Genomic DNA, 12983 nt, shown 5'->3' with positions numbered 1-12983 from the left:
ACTTTAGGACTTTTCATTTCCTCTTGTGGGGCTCCTGTTCCTCACACACTGGAGGCTAACATGTAAGTTTTAGATTGCAAGGCTGGGCTACTTTAACCCCAAGATTTTCTTTTTGAAACTCCAGGCCCACAGTCCAACAGGAACTGGTTAACCGGAGCCACCGAAAACCAGGGTCCCGGAGAGGAATTGAAATCTCGGGGTAAGAAACGGACACAAACTCACGTGGGCCCATGGAGCACGGCCTTGGAGAAGGTCTCAGGAAACTCCTGAAGAAGAAGAGTCCTTGTCCCAGTCTGGATCTTCAGATTGCAGGTTTCAAAATAAAAATTCTTTGAGGGGTGGGGGAGAAAATTAATTCCATTAAAACAGAGAGCAAAGAACATTTTCAAACAAAATAACGCAAGAGCCAATGAATCACTCTCAGTTACAACTCAGCAACATCCAAATACAAACAAGTCAAAGAGTTATAAAGCAGATTGAGACAGAGGGAACACACACGCACATTAAGCCAGAGTGGGGACTAGCTCCGCACTCTGGAGGCGGTTTTCGGATTGGGTTCCTAGCCAGGTATATCCTGAATGAGCAGTTTGCAGACTCCACCCCTGGCATGTTGGGATGTCTCTCAATCTGCTCCCCAGGAGGCCTGTCCATTGATATGTTAATCCCAGGGCAGGACAACTTTCTGATTCTTCCTGTCCTTTGACGTGTTCACCCCAGGAAAACAATGTTTCAGCCATTTTCTGGTTAATGTTAAAACTTTAACTCATCTTGTCGGGAATGTCACTGCAGTTCGAAATATCAAACACTAAACCCCCAACACAAGACTGTGCAAAGCATGTGGATTGTTACTGAGATTCCGTCTGTGAGTTTTAGTGATGTCAGTGTGGATTGTGTAATCGGTGTGTGTGTGAGTGTTGCTGGTCCCATAATGTAACGCAAATGTCTCCTCGCAGCCTCTCAGTACGCCACTCATGGTCCCCTGGTACTTTTTGGATTGTCTGGAGAAGACATTGAAAGAATTAGAGTTAAACAATGCTAACACTAGCTGCACTGCGACGAGTATATGAGAGCTTATTCTGATCCAGGGGTGTATGTCCACATTCAGCCCCCATTGCCACACTTGCTCCCACCGTCGGATCTCTCAAGTGCTCTTCCGTATCATTGATTAGCCTTTTAAACACCGCCTGCAACACGTAATGCTGATTCCTCACCTTTCGTAAGTCACCTTTAAACTTTGTCAGACTTTCGGGAAGGTGGGGAATTGGGGCCTGCTTAGGTTCCTCATAGTGTTCCAGGGCATGGTGGAGTGTGTCGGAGGCGTTGACTGAGACCTGACCCCTTTGTTGGACGTACATTATTCACGCTGTGTCTGATAGTAACTGGGAGCCGGGGTTCCCTTGTATCCTGAGCGGGTGTGATGGTTTCCTCTGTGGGTAATTTCTAATATACAACCCTCCGTTCGGTTGTACCCGCATTTGTCCAGCACCCCCCCCCCCGTTCCAACTGGATGGGAGCAAATTGTGAGGCTACCTTTCCTCCTGCACCCACTCAGTGATTCCCCGTGTATGCCCTCATTCTTGCGTATGGCATGCATATCTATGGGGTAGTACCGGAGGGAGTCATTGTCTCAGATTAACCCAATGTTCTCCACTTGGTACTGAGGGTGTGGGCCCGTGTCTGCTGTGACTGAGGGGATTGCCCATACCTATCACGTTCATTTGGTTTGAGGTGCACTTCTGAATCACCGCATACACCCTGGTCACTCCTTTCAATGTACATGCGTCGATGACGCCTGGGTTCTTGGCCATCCCCCACAACCGGGCACTGTTGATCCAGCCCGGTACCTCCCCACTTTGGATCTGGCCCAGATTGTGTCTTAATTGCCCGATCATCCACTGGCCGTAAGCTGGCTTTTTTGGGTGCTGTCCTTTTGTCGTTCCTCCCTTTCTGTTAATTGGCTGGTGGCTTTAGCATGGGTCTCTATAAAGTGTACGCTTTCCAATACAGATGCCACACTCTTGCCCCCTAGGGCCGTGCCGTTTCACCACCCCTCGCTACTCTTATGAGCAAGCTGCCTCATGATCCCTTTAAGATTCATGACCTCGGAGTTGATTCCTTGAATGTCGAGAGAGTTTACCAGGGAAGTCCCTGTGTTCACCCCTGTCAGTACATTGTTAACTAACTCTCTCTTCTGGCGGTGGAAAGCAGGATGTCCCCTGAATCTAGTGGCGCCCGTGGCGTCGGCCGCCTGATTAATCACAGCCTTACTCAGTAATTTGTACAGTTTTCGTGTGATCACAGCTCTGTGATCAGCAGCCTGAAGGAAGAAGACGGCTCAGTAAAGTCATCGCGGTCCGACATTTTGAGGATCAGCAAATCCTTTTGTGCCAGATTGTATGACGTGAAGCCCACAGAGAGCACGGCCTCCCAGTCCTTCCTGTCCTCTATCACGGAGGCCTTAGACGACAGTACACGGGAGAGCCTGGACAAACCGCTAACTCCTGACGAACTGACTAAGGCCCTTGAGTCCTTCGAGAAGAGTAAAACTCCCAGAAGCGACGGCTTGCCGGCGGAGTTGTATTGGGCTCTGTGGGACTGGATGGGCCCAGACCTGCTAGAAGTGTACGAGAGTATGCTCCTGGCCGGCAGTATGTCGGAATCCATGAGGAAAGGCATCATCACCCTCATCGACAAGCACAAGGGAGAAAGGGAGGAAATTAGAAATTGGCGACCCATTTCACTGTTGAATGTGGAATATAAGATTCTGTCCAAGGTCATCACCAACCGGGTCAAATCCGCTCTGGAATTGGTGATCCGCTCTGATCAGAGCTGCACTGTGCCGGGCAGGAAGATCTCGGACAGCCTCGCGCTGCTCAGTGATACGATTGCCTCTGTACAGGACAAGGGTGTGGATACCTGCCTCATCAGCTTGGATCAGGAGAAGGCCTTTGACAGAATATCGCACCCCTACATGGGGGATGTGCTCTCCAAAATGGGGTTTGGGGAAGGAATTCGAAATTGGATCCAACTACTCTACACTAACATCAGTAGCGCAGTCACGATCAATGGGTGGGAAACAGATAGCTTTCCGATTAAATCTGGAGTCAGGCAGGGCTGTGCTCTCTCGCCTGTTCTTTTCGTGTGTTGCATAGAACCCTTTGCCGAGTCCATCAGGACGGTTCCGGGCATAAGAGGAGTAACGATCCCAGGCAGTGGAGGCACTCAGGTTAAAGCCTCCCTGTACATGGACGACGTCACCGTCTTCACCAGGTGTCACTACGTGCTGAGGTTCTACCTGTCCCCGGTTTAGCGAAGGATGGGTGTGGCCACGCTGCCACGGAACGCTCCAAGTAGTTGGACCGTGCCATACCACCTGTCCCTGGTGGAAAACTTTATGCAGAAAAATACCTTTGACCACAAGTCCATCAGGCAGTGGTCAGCACGTAACGTCCTAGAGGCCCTGAGGGAAAAGGAGAGGGTGGACCCTGTGGGATGTTTCCCCGAGCAGACTGTCAAAGTCGTTTGGCAGAATGCCTCGTCTCCAGAACTTTCCAACAAGCACCAAGACGTAGCTTGGCTGGTGGTGAGAAAGGCCCTCCCCGTTAGATCCTTCCTACACGCCAGGAAGCTCACCCCCTCTACACGTTGCCCTCGAGGTGGCTGTGGTGGGGAAGAGACCGTTGTCCACCTCCTTGTGGATTGTGCCTTTGCAAAGAAAGTCTGGAGAGAGATGCAGTGGTTGCTGTCGAGGTTCATCCCGAGCAGTTCTGTGACACAGGACTCTGTGCTCTACGGGCTGTTCCCAGGGACACACACCGAGACAAACATCGACTGCAGCTGGAGGATCATCAACTCGGTGAAAGAGGCGCTTTGGTCTGCCCGAAACTTGTTGGTCTTCCAGCACAAAGAGTTGTCCCCGACCGATTGTTGCGGACTGGCACAATCCAAAGTCCAGGACTACGTGCTGAGGGACGCACTAAAGCTTGGGGCAGCTGCCGCAGAGTCGCAATGGGGAAGGGTCGCTGTCTAAGACCTTTCTACCACAGCGCACCGAGAGACTGGGAACTGTTTAGAGCCCCTCGGGCTGTACAGATCAAAATGAAAGGCTGTAAATGATTGTAATATTGTTTGTACTGATGCACCTGGTGATACATTTTGTAAAAGTTTAACCTGGATTGTACCCTTGTAATGTTGTTCTTGAAATGGTTTGGAATGTGATTGAAGATATTTTATGAATAAAGTATATTTTTACAAAAAAAAAAAAAAAAAATCTGTTCTTATCAGTTTAATATCTGATACGTCCCTTATCTGGGGACCATATATTAAATTGATTTTTGGAGCAGGGAGATGGAATAGGGGCTTGCTCCGTCCACTCCACGCATCGACCCGGTATTGCAGTATCTCTGGGAATGGTGCACCACCCCTTTCCAGGGGATTTTCAATGCTAAAAATAGTTTTCTTACAAACATCTGCTTTCTTTACTTTTCAAAACCCAACTTTCTTTCTTTCTCACTCACCCGCACCATCTACACACAAAAAACACGCACGCTCACCCAACGCTCACAGACACCACTCTCATCTCACAAACACTCTACCTCACTCATACAAAAACATCTTTCACTTGCAAATACACCTCTCAAACACTCTCTCAGCTGCACCTTTCGCCTCACAACATTTTCAACCAGCTCTCTGCTGCCGCTCCCGCCCGCTGCTGCTGCTGCTGCTGATACAGCAACAGTCAAAACTCACACCTCAAAGCTCACACACTTTACACAGCTACTCGGAAACGTCTACATCCACGTTCACACAATCCTTACACTGCACAAGGAGCCCATTCCGCCCGTCGTGACTGCACCAGCTCTCCCAATGAACATTTCACTTCGTGCCATTCTCCTGCCTTCTCCACGTAACCCAGCACATGCTTTCTTTTCAAATAATCATCTCATTCCCTCTTCAATTGAACCTGCCTCCGCCACGCTATCAGGCGGTGCATTCCAGACCCTGACCACTCGCTGCTCCTATCACTTTTGCTTCTTCTGCTAGTTACTTTAAACCTGTGCCCGCTCCTTCTCGATCCTTTCATCGGTGCAAGCAGTTTCTCCCTATCTACTCTCTCCAGATACCTCATGATTTTCAATACCTCTATCAAGTCTCCTCTCAGACTTCTTTTCCCCAAGGAATACAGTCCCAACTTCTCCAATCTTACTTCATAACTCAACTTCCTCGCCCCTGGAACCAAACTCGTAAACCTCTTCTGCACTCTCTCCAATGCCTTCACTACCCTCCTAAAATGCAAGTCAAAATGCAATCCATCAGAGTCAGCATGGCTTTATGAAGACAAATCGTGTTTGACTAAATTGCTAGAGTTCTTTGAAGATGTGACAAGCAAAGTGGATAATGGCGATCCTGTAGATGTAGTATGTCTGGACTTCCAGAAGGCATTTGATAAGGTGCCGCACAAAAGATTAATACACAAGATAAGATCACACGCAGCTAAGGGTAATATATTTGCTTGGATAGAGCTTTGGCTAACCAACAGAAAGCAGAGAGTCAGGATAAATGGGTCTTTTGTGGATGGCAAGCTGTAACTAGTGGGGTGCCACAGGGTTCGGTCCTTGGGCCCCAACTATTTACTTGGATTCAGGAGTAGAAGGTACCATAGCTAAATTTGCAGATGACACCAAAATAGGTGGGAAAGTAAGTTGCAGTGAAGAAATGAGAAATTTACAAATGGATATGGACAGGTTAGGTGAATGGGCCAAAATTTGGCAGATGGAGTTTAACGTGGATAAGTGAGGTTATCCAGTTCAGCTCCTACAGGCAATGGTCACGGTGGTGGTCCCACGGGCCATCGATCTGGTCGGGCGGAAACGACTCTCGTTCCTCCGGCCTGGGTATTCTGCTGCGGGGAGGCAACTTCACCGTCTCCGAGGTCAAGGAGGTGGTGGGCGGGCGACTCCTGGTAGCAGACGTAATGTACAAGAACGCTCCACTCCGGTTAATTAACGTGTATGGCCCGTCACAAGGAGCTGAGCGGCTGGAGGTTTTTCAGCAGCTCCCACTGCTGCTGGCGACCTCCAGGCCGGTCATTCTGGGCGGTGACTTCAACTGCATCATCGATGCGGCTGGACGATCCGGCAGGGCCGGAAGCAGATTGGACGCTACGTCCAGATCCCTGATGGAAACAGTTAAGGATGCCAAGCTGCACGACGTCTTCAGCAACCCTGCAGACGGAGCGCAGCGTAGATACACCTGGTCGCGGCCAGACGGGTCCATTCGTTCCAGGATAGACTTCCTGTTTGTGTCCCGTGCATTCACAGTCAGATCCACCGAGGTCAAGCCGGTGTTCTTCTCTGACCACTGCATCCTACTGGCGGACTGCCACTTGGAGAAGGACCTGAGGGTGGGCAGGGGGGCATGGAAGCTATTCGTGCAACTGCTGACCCCAGAGAACATTGAGGAGCTCAAGAGGGCTTATGAAGGTTGGAGAACCATGAAACCCCTCTTTGAGTCCCTGACACACTGGTGGGAAGCGATCAAGGGAAACACCAAGAGGTTTTTCATCCTCAAAAGCATCCAGAAAGCTAGAAAGGAAGAGAGGGAAATGTCCCGACTCCAGAAAAACATGCAGAATCTGCTCCGGCTGCAGTCGGTGGGGGTCGATGTCAAGGAAGAACTCCAAGAGGTGAAGAGCCAGCAAGCCTCGCACTTTGCCTCCAAGAACATCTTCCGTTCCAGAGTCCGCTCCGTGGAGCAGGATGAGACGTGCTCACGTTTCTTCTTCCAAAAGGAACAGAGAGAGAGCTCTGTGTTCAGCAGCCTGAATGAAGAAGACAGATCAGTAAAGTCAGCGCAGTCCGACATTTTGAGGATCAGCAAATCCTTTTATGCCGGATTTTATGACGTGAAGCCGACGGACAGCACGGCCTCCCAGTCCTCCTTGTCCTCTATCACGGAGGTCTTAGGCGACAGTACACGGGAGAGGCTGGACAAACCGCGAACTCCTGACGAACTGACTTAGGCCCTTGAGTCCTTCGAGAAGAGTAAATCTCCCCAGAAGCGACGGCTTGCCGGCGGAGTTGTATTGGGCTCTGTGGGACTGGATGGGCCCAGACCTGCTAGGGGTGTACGAGAGTATGCTCCTGGCCGGTAGTATGTCAGAATCCATGAGGAAAGGCATCATCACCCTCATGTACAAGCACAAGGAAGAAAGGGAGGAAATTAGAAATTGGCGACCCATTTCACTGCTGAATGTGGACTATAAGATTCTGTCCAAGGTCATCGCCAATCGGGTCAAATCCGCTCTGGAATTGGTGATACACCCTGACCAGACCTGCACTGTGCCGGGCAGGAAGATCTCTGACAGCCTGGCGCTGCTCAGGGATACGATTGCCTATGTGCAGGACAGGGGTGTGGACACCTGCCTCATCAGCCTGGATTAGGAGAAAGCCTTTGACAGAATATCGCACACCTACATGGTGGATGTGCTCTCAAAATGGGGTTTGGGGAGGGAATTCGCAATTGGATCCAGTTGGATCCTACTCTACACTAACATCAGTAGCGCAGTCTCAATCAATGGGTGGGAATCAGATAGCTTTCCAATTAAATCTGGAGTCAGGCAGGGCTGTCCTCTCTCGCCTGTTCTTTGCTGAGTCCATCAGGAAGGATCCGGGCATTAGAGGAGTTACGATCCCAGGCAGTGGAGGCACTCAGATCAAAGCCTCCCTGTACATGGACGATGTCGCCGTCTTCTGTTCTGATCCGCTGTCGGTGTGCAGACTGATCCACATCTGCGACCAGTTCGAACTGGACTCGGGAGCCAAGGTAAATCGTGGGAAGAGCGAGGCCGTGTTCTTTGGGAACTGGGCTGACCGATCCTTTGTCCCCTTCACCGTCAGTGCTGACGGCCTGAAGGTGCTGGGGATATGGTTCGGAGGGACCGGGGTATGCGTTAGAAACTGGAAGGATCCAGTGTCTATGGTGAAAAGGAAACTGGGAATCTGGGAGCGACGCTTCCTCTCCGTTGCGGGTAAGAACCTGGTCATCAGGTGTGAGGCACTCTCGCTGTTGCTGTACATGGCGCAGGTCTGGCCCATTCCAGACTGCTGCGCGACGGCAATCACCCGAGCCATCTTCCGCTTTATCTGGAGGTCGAAAATGGATCGTGTCCGCAGGGACGCGCTGTATAAGCCTCTAGATAAAGGGGGAATAAACGTGCCCAACATCGCCCTCACACTGATGGCCACCTTTGTGTGCGGCTGTATCAAGCTGTGCGTAGACCCTCGGTACGCAAACACCAGGTGTCACTACGTGCTGAGGTTCTACCTGTCCCCGGTTTAGCGAAGGATGGGTGTGGCCACGCTGCCGCGGAACGCTCCAAGTAGTTGGACCGTGCCGTACCACCTGTCCCTGGTGGAAAACTTTATGCAGAAAAACACCTTTGACCCCAAGTCCATCAGGCAGTGGTCGGCACGTAACGTCCTATAGGCCCTGCGGGGAAAGGAGATGGTGGATCCTGTGCGATGTTTCCCCGAGCAGACTGTCAAAGTCGTTTGGCAGAATGCCTCGTCTCCAGAACTTTCCAACAAGCACCAAGACGTAGCTTGGCTGGTGGTGAGAAATGCCCTCCCCGTCAGATCCTTCCTGAAGTCTCACCCTCTCTGCATGTTGACCTCGAGGTGGCTGTCGTGGGGACGAGACCGTTGTTCACCTCTTTGTGGAATGTGCGTTTGCAAAGAAGGTCTGCAGAGAGTTGCCGTGGTTTTTGTCGCGGTTCATCCCAAGCAGTTCTGTGACACAGGTCTCTGTGCTCTACGTGTTGATCCCAGGGACAGGGACGCACATCGAGACAAGCAGGTGGAGGATCATCTACTCGGTGAAAGACGCTCTTTGGTCTGCCCGAAACTTGTTGGTCTTCCAGTGCAATGAGTTGTCCCCAGCAGAGTGTTGCAGACTGGCTGGCACATTCCAAGGCCGAGGACTACGTGCTGAGGGACGCACTAAAGCTTGGGGCAGCCGCCACAAATGCGCAGTGGGGAACGGTCGCTGTCTAAGACCTTTCAGCCATAGTGCACCGAGGGACTGGGAAAGGTATGGACCCCTCGGCCTGAAAGACTCACATTGAATGTATGCGGTGAATATTACATTTATCACAATTGTATTGAAGCACCTCAGAGTGCAACATGATCTATGTAGATAACTTGAATACTATTGCACTGTCTGACTGCCTGTAATGAGCATGTTGAAATGTCTGTAATGTTCATTGATCGTATTGAAGCGTCGCAGGGTGCGACATGATCTATTTGAAAAACTGGAATATGATTGCACTTTTTGCGATGGCCATTTTGAAATGTTTTGTAATGTTCTTTCAGATATTTTATGGATAAGGTATATTTTTCCACAAAAAAACGACAACAGTTACAAAGAAAACCAACAGCAGCAACAACAGCTCTTCTCCACAGTCTGAATTAGAATTTCAGAGTCAGAAAACAGAGCAAAAAAACACGCAGCGTCCTGAAATGACAAACCTGAAATGAAAGTGTACTTAGTGTATCAAGCCTTTAAACTGCATTGCTGAAAACTCCTTCCTGCCTGCTAGTGCAACAAGATGCTGCAAAGTATATTACACAGCGAATCAGGCCTTCAGTCGTCTTGACTTGTGCAGCTCCAGTGACTTCAGGCCTCCAAAAGCAGGCCAGTATTTGAAAGGGCTCCTCTTGACAAGTGTAAGACCCTGATCAAACTAAATATTTTAATTTTCTTAACCAGTGAGATTGAACGAACCGTGATGCATGTCCAAGACAAAATAGAATATAAAGCAATGTAAAGTAAATTAATAACAAATTGAGAAAGTAAATATGGAACACAAAATATTTTAAAACTAGGGCACAGGTTAAAAACATGATCCTAATTTCTGTTGAACTGAATGAGGCGAGTCATTACAGTGCGTGACCGATTTGTTTAAGTGTGCGGGCCCATTAAACTTTTTGCACAGCCGCGCAAATTTAAAGGGGCTTATGTGGCGGTGTGTCTGTGAGGAAACCTCTCCTCATATCTTGTATCCCACTGTGAAATCGTCTTCAGCTCCCAAATTGCACTCAGACAATGTGCTACATTTGCATATTGTGCAGGAGTCGGGGGAGGGGTCATGGGGCTGCCCCTTGTCTCTGTACTTGAAATGGCAGCCAGGCAGCAACTGTAGTGCTTCCTCAAATCCAACCTGAAGAAAAGGCAAGACATGTTGGGTGCTGAGAGGGAGAAGCATTGCCACTTTAGGTTCTACTTGGATTTTACTGAGGTAAAAGGTGATTGAAAAAGTCAAGCCTTTCTCCCCTAGCAGTTACCACTGAGGACAGAAATAATACCGAGCGCTGATCTATCACCGAGCACTGAGGCCGGCCAAGGGGAGGCATCTGAAAGCTGCAGAGAGAGCAAGAAGCCAGGATGGACGACTGAGAATACTGGCTGAGATAGACAGCAAAAACTGTGACACAAGCTCAGGTAAGCGTGGTGTTTTGCAGTTCAAGTTCATCACTTTGTGACAGTATAGGTATTTTTCACTTTCCTAGGATAAGGCTGTTCCCTTTCTAGAAGTTAGAAACAGCCGTGCAGATGTATTTTCTGCGCTCCTTTGCTTGCCTGCTGAATAGGACTGATGGGAGGGGAAAAGGTGATTAAAAGAGAGCCGACATCATTGCAGGCTGGCAGATGGTGTGCTGTGCTGTGCACGCAGGTGGTTTTGTTGTTTGGCTTGTGTGTGACTTCTGGTTGAAGCTGAAAGATTTCTAAAATTTTGAAGGAAATAATCTTCGAGAAGGGGAGAAACATTTTCAACATTTTAACAGGATCTAAGGCTGTTCGCTGTGTCGTACCTGTACTTATCCTTGCTGCCACCTGCCTTCTCACTGCTGATCATCATCTTGTGTTATTATAATGATATAATGCATTGGACTTATTTACTGTGACTTCATAACATGACACATTTCCCTTCTGGTGATGTCATGCTGACATCCCGTAAAGGAAATAGACCAACAGTCAGCCCAAAAGAAGGCCCAATGCCAAGCAAAGGAAGCCCATAAACGAGGATGCTAGACAGCTCGTACAAAAGAAAGCAGGGCATCAGGAAACAACTCAACAGCAGCTGACGTAGTACTCTCCAGGTTCAGTGCAGGAGAAGCACTGGAATCAGTAAAAAGTAATGCCCCTACATGTCTGAACATACAACTTAGGAGCAGGAGTAGGCCACTGGGCCCCAAGAGCCTGCTCCACTACTCAGAAGATCATGGCTGATCCGATTGTAACCTCAACCCCACATTCCTGCCTACCAGCGATAACCTTCCAACCCCGCCTTGTTAATCTATCCAGCTCTGTCTTGAAAATATTCAAAGACTCTGTTTCCACCACCTTTCGAGGAAGAGAGTTCCAAGGACTCTCTACACTCTGGGAGAAACGCTGCTGACTTTGCCTTCCCTGTAGATGTGGAAGGACTTTAGCTGCATACCTGGTCAGCTGGCAAGCTCCACAGACCGATCGGCGCAGGCTTGGAGGGCCGAAGGGCCTGTTCCTGTGCTGTACTTTTTTTTCTTCTTTGTTCTTTGACTGCTCAAGCTGAAAGCAAAGACAAAAATACAGCAGGCCTCGATCGAAGAACTCCTCTGCACTGTGAGCTAGTTGCTCACGCGGAAACTCAGCTACAAAGACTCATGGATTGTCTCTCATGCCTGTCACGTGTTCTCCCTTGTGACTGAGTGTTTCTCGAAATTTTCCATTACCTGCCAGTTACACGACACATCTAGCGCAACCGTAGACAGCGACCTTTCTCCATTACGCCTTTGCCCCAAACTTTAGTGCGTCCCTCAGCACGTAGTCCTGGACCTTGGAATGTGCCAACTCTTTGCAATGGAAGACCAACAAGTTTCGGACAGCCAAAGAGTGTCTTTCACCGAGTGGATCCTCCGGCGGTAGTTGATGTTTGTCTCGGCGTGTGTCCCTGGGAACAGCCCCTGGAGCACAGAGTCCATACCTGTGTCACGGAACTGCTCGGGATGCACCTCGACAAGAACCACGGCCACTCTCTTCAGAGTTCTGGTGATGAGGCATTCTGCCAAATGACCCTGACGGTCTGTTCGGCGAACCGTCCGCCGGAATCCACCATCTCCTTTTCCCGCAGGGCCTCTAGGGTGATACGTGCTAACCACTGCCTGATGGACTTGCGGACAAAGGTGTTTCTCTGCATAAGTTTTTCCACACGGGGCAGGTGATACGGCACTTGGAGCGTTCCTCGGCAGGGTGGCCAGACCCATCCTTCGCAACACCAGGGACAGGTAGAACCTCAGCACGTAGTGACGCTTGGTGTTTGGGTCTACACACAGCTTGATACTGCCATACACAAAGGTGGCCATCAGGATGAGGGTGATGTTGGGCATGTTTTTTCCCCCTTCATCCAGAGTTTTTTTACATCATGTCCCTGCAAACAGGATCCACTTTTGACCTCCAGATAAAGCGGAAGATGGCTGGCGTGATCGCCACAGCGCAGGAGTGAGGAATGGGCCAGACCTGCGCCACGTACAGCAACACCTGTCCCTGGTGGAAAAATTTATGCAGAAAAACACCTTTGACCACAAGTCCATCAGGCAGTGGTCAGCACGTAACGTCCTAGAGGCCCTGAGGGAAAAGGAGAGGGTGGACCCTGTGGGATGGTTCCCCGAGCAGACTGTCAAAGTCATTTGGCAGAATGCCTCATCGCCAGAACTTTCCAACAAGCACCAAGACGTAGCTTGGCTGGTGGTGAGAAAGGCCCTCCCCGTCAGATCCTTCCTACACGCCAGGAGGCTCACCCCCTCTGCACGTTGCCCTCGAGGTGGCTGTGGTGGGGAAGAGACCGTTGTTCACCTCCTTGTGGATTGTGCCTTTGCAAAGAAAGTCTGGAGAGAGATGCAGTGGTTGCTGTCGAGGTTCATCCCGAGCAGTTCTGTGACACAGGA

The 12983-nt window shown here is 49.9% G+C and overlaps 1 pseudogene; it reads left to right on the top strand.

Annotated features, from left to right (window-relative positions):
* The first annotated feature begins 4242 nt into the window (after positions 1 to 4242).
* Positions 4243 to 4423, top strand: LOC144669723 (U2 spliceosomal RNA; annotated as a pseudogene).
* The last annotated feature ends 8560 nt before the right edge of the window (positions 4424 to 12983 follow it).

This window comes from Cetorhinus maximus, chromosome 29, assembly GCF_964194155.1.
Source record: "Cetorhinus maximus chromosome 29, sCetMax3.hap1.1, whole genome shotgun sequence".
NCBI lineage: Eukaryota > Metazoa > Chordata > Chondrichthyes > Lamniformes > Cetorhinidae > Cetorhinus > Cetorhinus maximus.
The sequence above is the reverse complement of the archived record's forward strand: the minus strand, read 5'-3'. Positions and strand labels throughout refer to the sequence as shown.